This window comes from Quercus suber, unplaced genomic scaffold, assembly GCF_002906115.3.
Source record: "Quercus suber isolate HL8 unplaced genomic scaffold, Cork oak 2.0 scaffold_114, whole genome shotgun sequence".
Taxonomy (NCBI): Eukaryota; Viridiplantae; Streptophyta; class Magnoliopsida; order Fagales; family Fagaceae; genus Quercus; species Quercus suber.
Window position 1 is genome coordinate 410,469 of NW_027069579.1, and position 13,909 is coordinate 424,377.

A 13,909-nucleotide genomic window follows, 5' to 3' on the forward strand; every position below is an offset into this window, starting at 1 on the left:
GCCGATCCTTATGCCATCATTGTCAATCAATTTGTAAGCTTCGTGGGTGTTTGCCCCCTGCTTGAAAGTTGGAAGTACATCACAAGCAACGATCACATGGTTTGACCCGACAACTTCATTGAAGTCTAGATCAATCTTGTTTTCTTTGGCAAGTTTCATGACTTGTTCTTTGAAGATGAAGCATTTTTGGATTGGGTGGCCAATGATGCGATGATATTTGCAGTAGTTAGGGTCATCAACTTTCCCTATGTCTTGTGGTCGCCTGCATTCTGGCAATTTAATCAGCTTCAATTGCAATAATTGTTCTAAGATGTTCGGCACATCTTCATCGGGGAACAGATATGCTTTTTGCTTACATTCCTTAAAAGTCAGGTGACGCACTTCGTTCTTTTGCCATCCTTCAAGCTGTTTTTCATTTGCCTTCGCTTCTCTTCTTGGAACCTTGACTTCGGTAGTGTTAACAACCATTAGGTCTTTGAGGCTAACTTTTGCATTCCTATCATTCCTCCCCTTCTGCTTTCCTCAAGTATGGGAGGGTTTGTACTTCCATGGCTAGCAATGCTCAACTCCATGTCGTGCGCACGAGTTGCTAACTCTTCAAATGTTCGGGGCTTTATCCCTTGAAGGATGTAAAGAAGTCCCCAATGCATGCCTTGGATGCACATCTCTACAGCAGAAATTTTAGAAAGTCGATCCTTGCAATCCAAGCTCAAAGAACGCCATCGGTTGATATAATCGACCACCGGCTCATTTTCCCATTGCTTGGCATTAGTAAGCTCCATCATGCTCACCGTGCGACGTGTGCTATAGAATCGGTCAAGAAATTCTCTTTCAAGTTGTTGCCAACTGTCGATTGACTCAGGTTCTAAGTCTGTATACCAGTCAAACGCATTCCCTTCGAGCGAACGGAAAAATTGCTTTACAAGGAGGCCTCCTTGAGTCCCTACGTTCTCACAAGTTTCTACAAAGTGAGCAACGTGTTGCTTAGGATTTCCATTGCCATCAAATTACAAGAACTTGGGGGGTTGATACCCATTTGGCATCCTCATGTTGTCGATGCGCTTTGTGTAGGGTTTTGAATATGTGAGAGAACTTGTAGAAGAACCTCCATATTGTGCTCGGATGGTATTTGTTATCATGTCTTGTAATTGTTGGACTGACAACGAAGCAACCGAAGTAGATTGTTCTTGTCGAGGAGTGTTTTCAATTTCTCTCCCTTCGTCATCCTTTGCAGATGCGAATTTATGACCATGGCTTGATTCACCAAGATCTTGTACTTCGAGTTTGTTCATTAAAGTTGCAATTTGGAGGTCCTTATCTTCAAGTGCTTTTGTGAGAAGGACGACCCTTTGTTCCATTTCAACCATCTTTTCTTCCATGGCAGAGGTGTTAGTCATCATGATTGACATAACTTCCCAAGAAGATGGAGAAGGAAGTGAATTGAAGTGAGCACATGAAATCTCATTTTTTGGGTTCCCTTTGATGGGAGAGAAATCATGCGACCAACTTCTGGTGAAGGAAGAAGGGGATTTGCCCCCATACTTAAGGTGTTCCAAGGTGGAGACGTCTTTGTTGATGACCTTGTTTCTTGTAAGAGGATCTAAGGAGATGATTGTCTGGACCTTGGCTTCCTTGGTTGATTGAGATTGAAGTTGATTATAAGCTTTAGGTTGGCTACAATTGATTGCACCAATGTAGTTGTTGGTGGTAGCCGTACCAAGTTTAGTTGAAGTAGCTGTTGAAGCTTGGATGTTCTTGCTAGAGGCCATTAAAGTTGGTAGCAAGATGATGATGATTTCTTTCTTTAAAGGAGAATGAGATGAGAGGCAGAGAGGTCCCACTGGGCGTGCCAGAATATGTGGACGACTAAATTTCTCGGTTCGAAATAAGGTCAAACGAGTAAAAATAGTGTCACAAATGCGAATTTGTATTGATGATTATGTGGTACAATTCTCTGTGATTACAAAAGAGTGATCCTCTGATTCGATCTCCTTGAAAGATTTGTTGATTGGATTTGTGGTAATGTGATTGTGACTTGAACACAAAATATCCTTCAATTTGGTTAAAGAATGGATCGAAGATCTTTGAAACGGAATTACAATAAATCTCTGGCTATGAGCTTGTTAGAAATCATTTGTTCTTCACGTTCTTCGTGTTCTTCGTGTTCTTGGATTTGTGGTGGAAGTTCTTCGGGGCTTTAGAGGCTTGAATCCGTAGAGCTTCACTGATTTGTGGTTTATGAGGTTTCTAGAGGCTTTTGGGCTTGATTCCAATGAACTTTGAGATCTAGGAATATGATTTGGATGATTCCTCTTTGAATGTTCTTCGTATTTGAAGATTTGTGGTGGAAGTTCTTCGGGGCTTTAGAGGCTTAAATCCGTAGAGCTTCACTGATTTGTGATTTGTTGATGTTTTCGGACACTTTAGGCTTGATTCCCGCAAACTTTTGGATCTAGGCGGATGATTTGGATGATTTCTCTTCGAATGTTCTTCATATTCGAAGTTGAAGTTCTTGAAGTTCTTAGAGGCTTTAAAGCTTGATTCCGACAGAGCTTCTAGACTTCTGAGTGCTTCAAATGGCTTGGTGCCCTCTCTCCAGCTCTCTAGATCTCCTTCAAATGCCTTAGGAAGGCTTCTATTTATAGGATTTTAGGGGTAGGTAAGCGACACGTGGCGGAGTCTGATTGGTGACATGTGGCAGAGCTTGATTGGTCCGCTTATGTCATCGCTTGCACGTGCTGGACTGATTGTGTCATCGCTTACATGTGCGCTGATGTGTGATTGGTTTTTGCATGACACTTGGCAAATTTCTATTGGTTTCTGAATAGTGATAGCAAAACCTAGCAGCAATATGTGGCGCTTTGTAATTGGCTGTATTTTATGGACTTGGTAGTGTGACATGTCAGCTTGTGATAGGTCAAGAATTTTCCCTGTCTACAGACACTCCCCAAGCGTTCTTTGCAGGCTTGGTGGATAGTGATTGATGGTTTAGATGCTGAGGATGTGAGTTTTATTTTTTGTCTTTGTTCATTGGTGGAAGCCTAATTTGATTTTTGTGTGTAGGTATGTCTTCTCTTTTCATATTGGACTCTTTGTGATGTTTAGATGGTGTTGGACCTTGGGCTAGATACGAAGGTTATGTTGAATGTGCATGGGCTCAGTAGTTGAATGAGCATCAGGCCTTGTTTAAATATGGCCATTGTCATTTTGTCATTTGTGAAAGTGTCTAAATGTTGCATCTTTAGGTTTCATCTCATGGAGTTGGGACTCCTCCTCCTAGCAATGTTGGTGGTACTCCTGCTTTTTTGGTAGAAACATATCCCAATTTTCTGACATGGCAATATGAGATAATGAATCCTGATGGGTCTTACAACTTTGTGGATCTAGACTGGCCATAATATACTCCGAATGTTCCTTGGAATGGCCCAGTATATTTCTAAACCTTTGGCCTTTTATCTCATGCTCTTTGTCTGTTTGGTTATTTCTGAATTTGAGGCCTTATGTTCCGATTGGCGTCAACCTTGTGAAGGAAAGCATGCAAATGATTGGAGGTTTGCTACGGCTTACGCACACCCAATCCTCTCAATATGTGCTCAATGAAGTGAATTGGGTAAGACATGATACTCCCCTACTAAATTTTTTCTTGAAATTCATAGCAATTGACTTAACACTGGTCTTTGATGATTTTTCGGAATAATTGGATGGCAACTACTAAGGCTAACACACAGGTTTTGGAAGAAAGAATCAGGAACCTCGAGTTTCAGGATAGGCAACAAGAACCTCAACTTTAAACCGATCAAAAGAAACAAGGGAACACAGAGGGTAGTTCTTCTAGAGGTGGGCCTAGAAGATCTTACCATTGGTGGACTTGAAGTCCAAATGATGCATGACTGTATTCTTATTTTCCTACAAGAAACAAAATATCCTTTAGTTAGATAATTTGTATTAATTTTCAACACTAGTTCCTTGACTTTAGACGAATTTGGTCTTGCAAGGATTTAGATCAGACAAGTTTAAAGTTCACCTAATGAAGCTTTGTAGCGCAACAATTTGAACTTACCTAACCAATCTTGACATGGGTGATCCCACCTAAATGAGGCATAGCCGAATGCCCCAAGTTTAAAAATTCATGTATGGTGATTTCTTTTAATTTAGAGAAAAAAGATTTCGTTTAGAAAAAGAGATGACTGGTTTTTTTAAGAAAATGGATGAGACATGGCCAAATGGCCCTAGTTTGGAAAATTGATGCATGATTTTTGAAAATCTTGATTTGATTTGATTGGATTTTTTGAAAAAATTGATGATGATGATGATCCTTTTTTTTTTTTTTTAAATGATTGAGGCGTGGCCGAATGCCCCTACAATCAATGTGAATTTTGAAAAATTTTGTTGTAAATGAACCTTCAATGGAGCAAAATTTTAGCAAAACTGGATCAGCAACACAAAACTGGGCAAAGCTGCAATTGTTGGGATGATGTGCCAATCAACACTGTTCGATTGGCACATCTTGAGCCTTGTTCATTTGTCATGTTTTAACATGTTTTCAGCTTTTTTTCTAGGACATATGGCAGCATATAAACTGAAAATTGATGGTAATTGTTGAGTAGATGACATATTCATTTCCAACCCCTGCAAAAAATTCTTTTCATAAGCATGTTAGTAATCAGTTATTACAAAAATGTTTTGGGCCAATGCCCCTAGTTTCAACAAGCTTGCACATAAAATTGATGATATACTTTCTAAAAAATTAATGACATGTTTGATGCAAAACAAATGCTCCTAGCCTAAAATTTACACAAATAAATGTTTTGATTTCAAAAAAAAAAAAGGAAAATTTTGGATGATTGTGACAAGCCTTTGAAAAGGCTGCCTACGTAATAGAGGATCTGGTCCACACGTAGTTCGGAAAAAAAAAATTTTGAAAAATGAATTTTTATTTGAAAAACAATTTTTTTCTCTGAAATGATTTTTTTTTTAAAGGGATTTAATGTAGAATGAGGTTTTTTTTCTTGAAAAATAATTTCTTTTTTAAAATGATCAAAAGGAGATTCTTTGAACAACCTCTTTTCACCAATCATGATGCTCAAGAGTTATCTCAATCCCCTTGGCTAGGAAGGATTTGAAATCATTAAAAAACATGTAATCAAATTGGCATCTTTATTTTGAAAATTTTCAGATTATGTCCCTAAAGACAATCAAAAAAATGAAATGTGGAAATTCTTGGAAATCACATACATTGGGAACAAGCAAGAAAGGGAAAAATCCAAAGTTTGAAGATTTGAAACTTTTTGAGAATTTGGAAATTTTGTTCTTTTGAGAGTCATTTTTTGTTGGAAGCAAACAAAGGGAATATTTCAAACTTAGAGAATTTTTTTTCAAGTTACTTGAGAATTTGTGAAATTTTGTCTTCGGAAGATATTAGCCAGTGGGGCTTGCTAATCCTGAGCAATTTTCCTTCTTAATCCATGAGAAAATACTATTAAGGCTAAAGGTGTGCCTACAATCAGCAAAACTTCAAGGAGGTCTTTTTTCAAAGGTTGCAATGTAGGCCAAGTTCAAGATATTGAAAGAAAGGATATAAAAAGCTCAAAACCCTCATGATATTTCCCTAAGTATGCAACACTTTAAATTCAAGCATTGGAAGAGTTTTCAACATCTTCCTTCATTGACTCTTGTGCTAAAATCCTTGTCATGTTCATCATCTTCTCATTGGTCTTCATTGGTTCCTTTCATTTTGTCTTGATTTTTTTTTAGCTTGACAAATTTCTCTTTTGGGTCTACTCAGTATACCATCTTGTGGTAGATCACTCACTCTCCTTTTCATCTTGAGGTAGATCACTCACTCTCCTTTTTTTTTTCTTTTTCTTTTTTTCTTGTTTTTTTGCCCTAATTTTTGCCTAGATTGCCCTTTTAGGTTTTTAGCCTAGCAAGCTTTTTTCTCTCTCTTTTTTGGTCCCTAATTTTTGCCTAGACCGCCCTTCGAGTTTTCAGCTTAGCGGGCTTTCAACTGCATTTTTTTGTTTCTTTCAATTTGACAAACTTTCATCTTTCCTGGGATGAATTTGCATTTCTCTTTGAAGTCTTTTTATCTTTTCTAAGGCACTTTCATTTTTCTTGCCTTGACTAAACACATTCTTTTATGAAAAGTATCTTACTTTTTTTTTTTTTTTCCTCTTCTTTCTCAATTTGATTCAATTTCTTCTCTTGTTGAATCTTCATTTTTAACTCATCCTCTCAACTCAAATGATCTTTCATGGGATCTCATTTCTCTTGTATCTTTTGATAAACCATTTTCCTTTCATCTTGATGGAAATTCTTGCACTCTATTCCTTTCATTTTTTTTTGGTTGAAATCTTTTCTAGCTTGATGACAATCTTTTTTTCTCATAGTTTGATGCTTTCCCAAAACCTTATCTATCCTTGATGGATTTTCTTCTTTTCTAGCTTGATGGAGTGAACTATCACCTTTCTTTGATGAACTCTTTTTTCTGAACTTGATGAACTCTTCATCTTTTTCTTCTTTTGAACCTATCCCATTGTCTTCATTGAGAACCTTATGAAATGGTGCTGAAACCATATGGTCAACACTTCCTCATCTTGATATTTAATCATGCATACTTAATTTTCCCACCCAATGTTTAAGTTTTTAGTGGTTTCATTGAAAAACCGGCTAACTATTTAAAGGCTAAAGTTGGCTAGCAATGGATAATTATTGTAACGGGTGTCAAGGAATAATGTGGGTTACCAAAGATGGCCTTCTATCCCTAGTGATGCTTACTTGTTAGTGTAGACACTCAATTTTGCACCCATAATTTAATCTTGGAAGATAACTAGAGTGACCATTCATATGCCCAAAATTTACAGTTGCATTGCATGCATTAATTCATTCGTTGCATATCATAAAAATGATCTTGAGATTCTAGTAGTCGCTACAATATGTCCGATTCCCAAATCGGACCGACGGATTGAAGGATATCACATGATCAAGTTTCCACGGTCTATATGCATTTTATTTGGGTGGAACCAACCACGCATGATTAATTTAAATTAATTATAATTGGTTAAACAATCAAAATTAATTAAATAATTTTGTGATTGGTTGTTAGTGCCAAAAATAGGCCTGCTTGCATGGGAATAAAATGAATAATCAAATAACAAAGAAGTTGTGGATAATCAAGTCTTTTTTGGAATATTTATCTATAAGATAATTATCACTTTAAAGACCTGAATATCCAGAAAAATGGATAAATTTTTAAAATACGAATCAAAAATATGTTTCAGTGCAATTCCCAGCTCAAAAATCCTCAAAAAATGAGTCCAAATTAGACCAAAACTCAAACGCGAAATTGGCGCCCAAGAAGGCCATTCGGCACTCTTGGAGCGCCGATTGGCCCAAATTGTTGGCACAGCCCGAGGACTCCCTAATTGAGATAAGGTCTATCTTTTACAACTTTTTAGAGATAAGGACGTGTTCCAATTCATGTCTGATCTTATTAAAGCATCCCAACCACTATAAATAGAGGAAACAAATCAGAATTGAGGCTTTTGCTTTAGGAACTTCTCTTTTGTAAGTAAAGTATTTTAGGCATCAAAGAGTTGAACAAATTTCTTTGAATCCTAAAATATTCTTTCATTAGAAGAGCACGCTCATGCAAGAGGTATTTTTTTTTTTCTTCTTTCTTTTTCTTCTTTCATTAATTTTGGTTATTGTTTGATGCTTGAATATGTTTAGCATATTTTTTATTATGTTCTGTTCTTGATATGGTTACCATGCTTAAATACATTGCTAGATTTTCTTCAACATGTGCTTAGGTGATTATTTATTGTAACTCTTTTTCTTAAGTTTCAAAATCTGCAATGGTTAAAAAAAATTCTTTTATGAAAAAGAAAAAACTGATCTGTATTTTTCAGATTTGATTTTCTCTAAACTAAAAATCCGATCTGTATTTTTCATATCTGATTTTTTCTAAATTAAAAAACGGATATGTATTTATCAGAACTGATTTTCTCTAAACTAAAAAATTTATCTATATTTTTTAGATCTGATTTTTTTTTAGTGCAAAACTGATCTATATTTTTCAGACCTAATTTTTTTAACGCAAAAATTGATTTGTATTTCCAATAAATACAAATCTGACTTTTTTAACACAAAAATTGATCTGTATTTTCATTAAATACAAATCTGATTTTTTTAGTAAAGGTTTTCTTTGTTACAAAATTGCAAAGTTCGAAATTTAAAAGAAGGAATTGAAAGTTAGGTTGAAGTCTTTTTTTTTTTTTTAAATATATAATGCATGCATTATAAATTTATCTCATGAATGTGGATCCTCTTTCAAAAAGTTTTTTTTTTCTTTTACATAACAACAGATCTGATTTTCTTTACAATTCCAATTTTTTTTGTTCACAAAACAGATCTGATACCTTTTAACAAAAATCTTATTCATTCTTTTACATAAAAACAAATCTGATTTTTTTTTTTTTACAAATCCAATTTTTTTATTCACAAAACAAATCTGAATTTTCTTGAAAAAGAGGACACATCCATAAGGCAAATTTTTTTTTTTTTTTTTTTTTTGGTCAAGTGTCTGTCATGCAAAAAGAGGACACATCATGCAAAAAACTATATATTGGTCATTAAAGTCTAAAAGACCAGACTCTGTCTAGGTAGAATCGGTGCCTAACACATTCCCATTCTATAACCTAGCCCCCAAGCTTAGGATTTTTGGATAGGTAGATTAGTGTTTTGTCTTTTAATTTGGGTAGATTGTAACTAGGACCAAAGTTTTGTATTCTTTTGCATATGTAACTAGGACCAAAGTTTTGTATTCTTTTGCATAGATTGTAACTAGGACCCTAAGCCTTGTAAGGTTAATATACCAAAGTTGTACTTTGTTTATTCAATCAATGAAATGAAGTATTTTTATCATGTAATTTGTATTTTGTATTTCTTTTTTCTTTTTTCTTTTTTTTGTATAAAAAATAAGTGGCAACTCCACACCAAAAAGAGAGGTGCCCTTAAAAGCACCCAAATATCTCTTTTAAGAGCACCTGATTTTTCATGGTCTCTCACAGTCAGCATAGTGACTTAAACTCTTTTCATAAGTTATTCTTGGAGTAAGGGTTGAAATTTTCCAATGATATGACAAAATTTTTAGAGGCTAGGATTAAGCATATGAATCGATGAATTTCTTTGATTGCCTTTTAGGACCTTTTCTTTTTATATTTTGAATGTTTAGCAAAAGTCCTTACATGGATTGAATGAAGTTATATCCTTCTTTGGAACAAATTGATTGGTACAGCAATTAATCATCATGATTTGGAAAAAGTTTTGTCAAATGGATCTTCTTGTATTCTCTTGAAAAGAGGGCTTTGGAGTCTTTCAAAGAATAAAAAAGGTTTTAGAAAAAAGGTTACTAGGAAGGCATTTTCTTGTATTCTCTAGAGTTTTGTCAAATGGATCTTCTTGTATTCTCTAGAGTTTTTTTCTTTTTCTTTTTTTTTTTCTTTTTTTGAAAAAGAAAAAGGTTACTAGGAAGGCATTTTCTTGTATTCTCTAGAGTTTTGTCAAATGGATCTTCTTGTATTCTCTAGAGGTTTTTTTTTTTTTTTTTTTTTTTTTTTGAAAATCAAAAATAAAAATTCGATTTTTTTTTTTTGGATTTTTTTTTTTTAATTTACATATGACAAACCAAATGCATCAAACACAACATGTGTTTTATTGAACCAAAGACCAACTAGAAGGCAACTCCTAAATAAACAATAAGATCAAAGAGTCAATCTAAAAACTTGTAACATGAAAATCAAGCAAGGTCTGGGTAGGTGGCTAATGAAGGTGGAGTGATGACTTGTTCATCAATCAGATTTTGAATGGCATGCCTTAAGTTATAACACTCATCATTTGTGTGGCCTTTCCCAGGATGATATTTGTAATGAGCATTATAGTTGTAGCCTCTAGGCATGGGATGCGTTATTGGCTTAGGATCCAATGGCTTTAGTAATCCCTTGGCTTGTAGTTTTCCCAAAGCTTCACTCAAAGTCATGTGTAAATTTGAAAAATTCCTTCGTCGCCTAAAATTGTTGGTCGATGATTTGATTACAGGTATAGAGCATAGCTTGATTGACTAAGCTAACTTGTAATGCAGAATGGGCTATCAAGGAGATTTGGGCTAGCTCTTCATTTGTCTTCTTTTATTCTTCCAAGATGGAGTTGAGAACATCTTCAATTCTTTCTTGACTCATTGGGCTTGAATCTTCCTTGAGCTTAATAGGCTTGACTTTTGATGAACTTGTGATCCAAGGGGATAAAATCTTGATGGGCTTTGGCTTTGGCAAGATTAGGCTTAAACTACATGAATGTATGTCATATTTTTCTAGAAAAACAAAATCATATTCATACAATACAATACACAACATTCAAGCAATTATGATGGGCCCAAGTATTGAACTTGGGCTCATCATGGCTCAAACAATGGTCAAACACACACAATATGCAATGCAATTTTAACATAGACCAGCCTAAGGATGGGTTCTAAGTCCTTACATTGTAGGGTGGGTTTGTTGTTTTATTGTTTCCCATAACTATGACGTTAAACCTCCCAACACGTTACGTTGGTCCAAACAGCATGGTTTATCCTTTTCAATCAACAAGAAATGATCCAGTGACTTTAGGCTATGAGTTGGTGAGTTCACCATTGGGTATTCGAATCAAAAGAATATCAGTGATCCATGGTTACTACCACTAGATTTTAAGATGGGTTCATGCATAATTGTTGTTTCACGACATACACAACAACAGTTAGGGAAAGCTATAACAAACAACCTGGCATCTCAAACAAAATTCCATGCACAAAATCATAAAAATAATATTATACAAACATAAGCAATATCATACAAGCAAAATATCATGCAAACACCAAAGTATTTAACTGGTCATTTAAAGTCTAATGTGACACTTAGCCCTCAACATCCCCAGCAAAGTCCCCACTATGAAAGACCAGGATTTTTTTTGGTGCTCTCAAATCAAAGGAGAAAGTATCGGCACCTCTCCTTTGGGGTTAGGTGGAGTCGCCACTTATTTTTTATTTCAAAAAAAAGAAAATATACAATATAAAAATTACATATCTAAAATACCTCAAGTTTCAATAATTGGACATATGGTTACAATTTGGTAGAATATCATTACAAGACTTTGGTCCTAAATACAATCTATGTAAAAAAACAAATACAAAGCTTTGGTCCTAAATACAAACTACCAAAAATAAAGGTAAAGCACTATTCTATGAACCAAGACCTATGGTTTGGGGGCTAGGTTTTAGAATGGGAAGGTGTTAGGCACTCATTCTGCCCGGATAGAATCTAGTCTTCTAGACTCTAAAAGACCATTAAATACCCATATTCAAAATTTTAAATGATATGCAACAAATGCCTATCAAATTCTTGATTTAGGGTTAAAATACTATTAACGAACCTTCAATCTGCAACCTTGTTTTGTATGAAAAAAATTTGATGAGAATGCTTAACGAAAAATTTAGACCTGGATTTCCATAAAAAATGAATTTTTTTATAAAAATTCAAATCTAGTTTTATTTTTATAAATGTGAGAGGAAACAGATTTCTTTGGCCCATGTTCGCAGGCCACTGCCTACGTATGTGGGCTGAGGGTCACTTTTGTCATTTTATTTCCAAAAATAGATTTTTTTTCTCATTTAAAAAGTTATATTTTCCATTTTAACACTACTCAAGTCAATTCGATATCTGATTGGGCTCTAAAATGGCCTTGGACCTTAGAGTTCAAGCATCATTGGGGAACGAGGGCCCGAGTCATAAGGGGTACAAAATGTGGTGTCTACACTCCTCGATATGTCTCGATCTATCGAGTTTTTGTTCTCGATTCCTTCTCAATCTATCAAGCTACGCTTTTCTATATATATTTGAGGTCTGACCCGATTTCGCTCAAACTCAAATATCTTGATCTGTCTCTCCTCTCTCAATCCAAACCCTTTCTTTTCACCAAAAACCTTCTTCCATTCAAGATTTTGGCCTAATCCAAGCCTCTTTCGCTTGGTAAGTGTTCTAAATCCTCTCTTTCTCTCCTTGTTCATGCATTTCATGCATTTTAGACCAAGGTTTTCTTTTTTTGGGAAAAATTTTGGTTTTTTGTGTTTTTCTGTGAACTTTTTGGGTTGGGTTTTGTTGTTTTGTTCTCACATGCTTAAGCATTGCATTCTCTAGCATTATAATCATTGTTTCATGCATTCTAAGTTGTGTGCTTGATTAAACGTTATGAGTGCTATAGTTTGGATTGGGTTTTTGCACATGATGCAATTGTTTTTTGCACATAACATGCTCATGCATTATCATGCATTGCATCTTTGTTTTTCTTCTTTCCTAAGTCTTGTCTTTTGTTATGTTCTTCTTTTGTTTTCTTCTCTGTTTAGTTTCCTATCTATGGCACCCAAGAAATCTATTCCTTCTAAGAACCTGATCTCACGTCATGGTCCTTCTTCTTCTTCTTCTCCCTCTATTCCTAATTCTATTTTGTTTTGTTATGAGAAGGCCAAACAGGATTTCTATTAGAACTTTTCTAACCGAGTGATTCATTCGGAATGCCAGGTCATTTTTTCTGACTTTCCACACACTCCTCTTCCCAGTGCGTTTAGCTCTCAAGGTTGGGCTTCTCTATGTGAGATACCTAAGAGGTGTTCAGGTGTGTTCATACAAGAGTTCTACTCTAAGATGCACATCATCGATACCTCTGTGCCTAGGTTTACTACAGTATTCCGAGGCACACATATTGTAGTCACCCCGGAGTTCATTTTCGAGGTACTACGCGTCCCTAAGGTAGATCATCCAAACTACCCTAGTCACATTCATCTTCATTCTATCTCTCAAGACGAGATGGCCTCACTATTTTGTGAGAAAGTATGGGGAAAAACTCTAAATTTCTCCATAAATGGGTTTGCTAAAGGTCCAAGGATCCTTAATATGGTGATGACCTTTGTTCTCACACCATGATCACACTATAACACTATCACTAAGCCTCATGCTCGTTTTCTTCTTTCTCTCATGAAAGATCTTTCTATAGATTTTTCTTCACACATGATAGAATCTTTGATAGATATCTGTCAAGACACTACTACATGTGATAAGCTCATCTTTCCTTCAGTTGGCTACCAAGCGGCCTTGTGTGGAGTTTACTTCAACGGATGCTACTCTCACTTCTTAACCCTCTTCCTCATCTACTCCTCCTCCCTCTTCTTCTAGAGCAGAGGTCTCTCTCACTACTATCATGTATCAACTTCAGCTCATAAGTGCTGATTTTGGTAGTCGTCTTGACCATCATTCTGATGAGATGTGTTAGATGAACACCAAGATTGGTTGCATCGCTCACCGCCAGTCTCGCCTTGGTGGTTTTGCTCCTTCTACCATACCCAAGCCTGCTGAGTCTTCTTCGAATGGTGGAGATGATGATAATGATGATGCTTCTAGCTCTGAGACTGATGATGAGATGGCTACTTCTTAGTTATTCACCCTTTGTCACTTGTGACAAAAAGGGGAAGTAGTTTTGTATATAAGAGTAGTAACATTGTTAGGGGGGAGTTCATTGAGTGATGTAGTGAGGTTTTGATGTATTCTTCTCACTATCTTGTTCCATGGTCTTGTGACCACCTTTACATACATTGTTGTTCTCTCTTGATATNCCTGCAATATTGGTTGTATTTTGCTTTATCTTTGAATGAAATTAATATTCAGTTTCAAAAAAGATTATATATATATATATATATAGGTTGGGTTCAATGTAACTTTAAGTAATGTTACACCACCTAATATTTTTTAATTAGATGTGAGTTTTGATAAATCCACCACTAGATTATATTATCTTCGTATATTCTTCATGCTTACAAAACTTA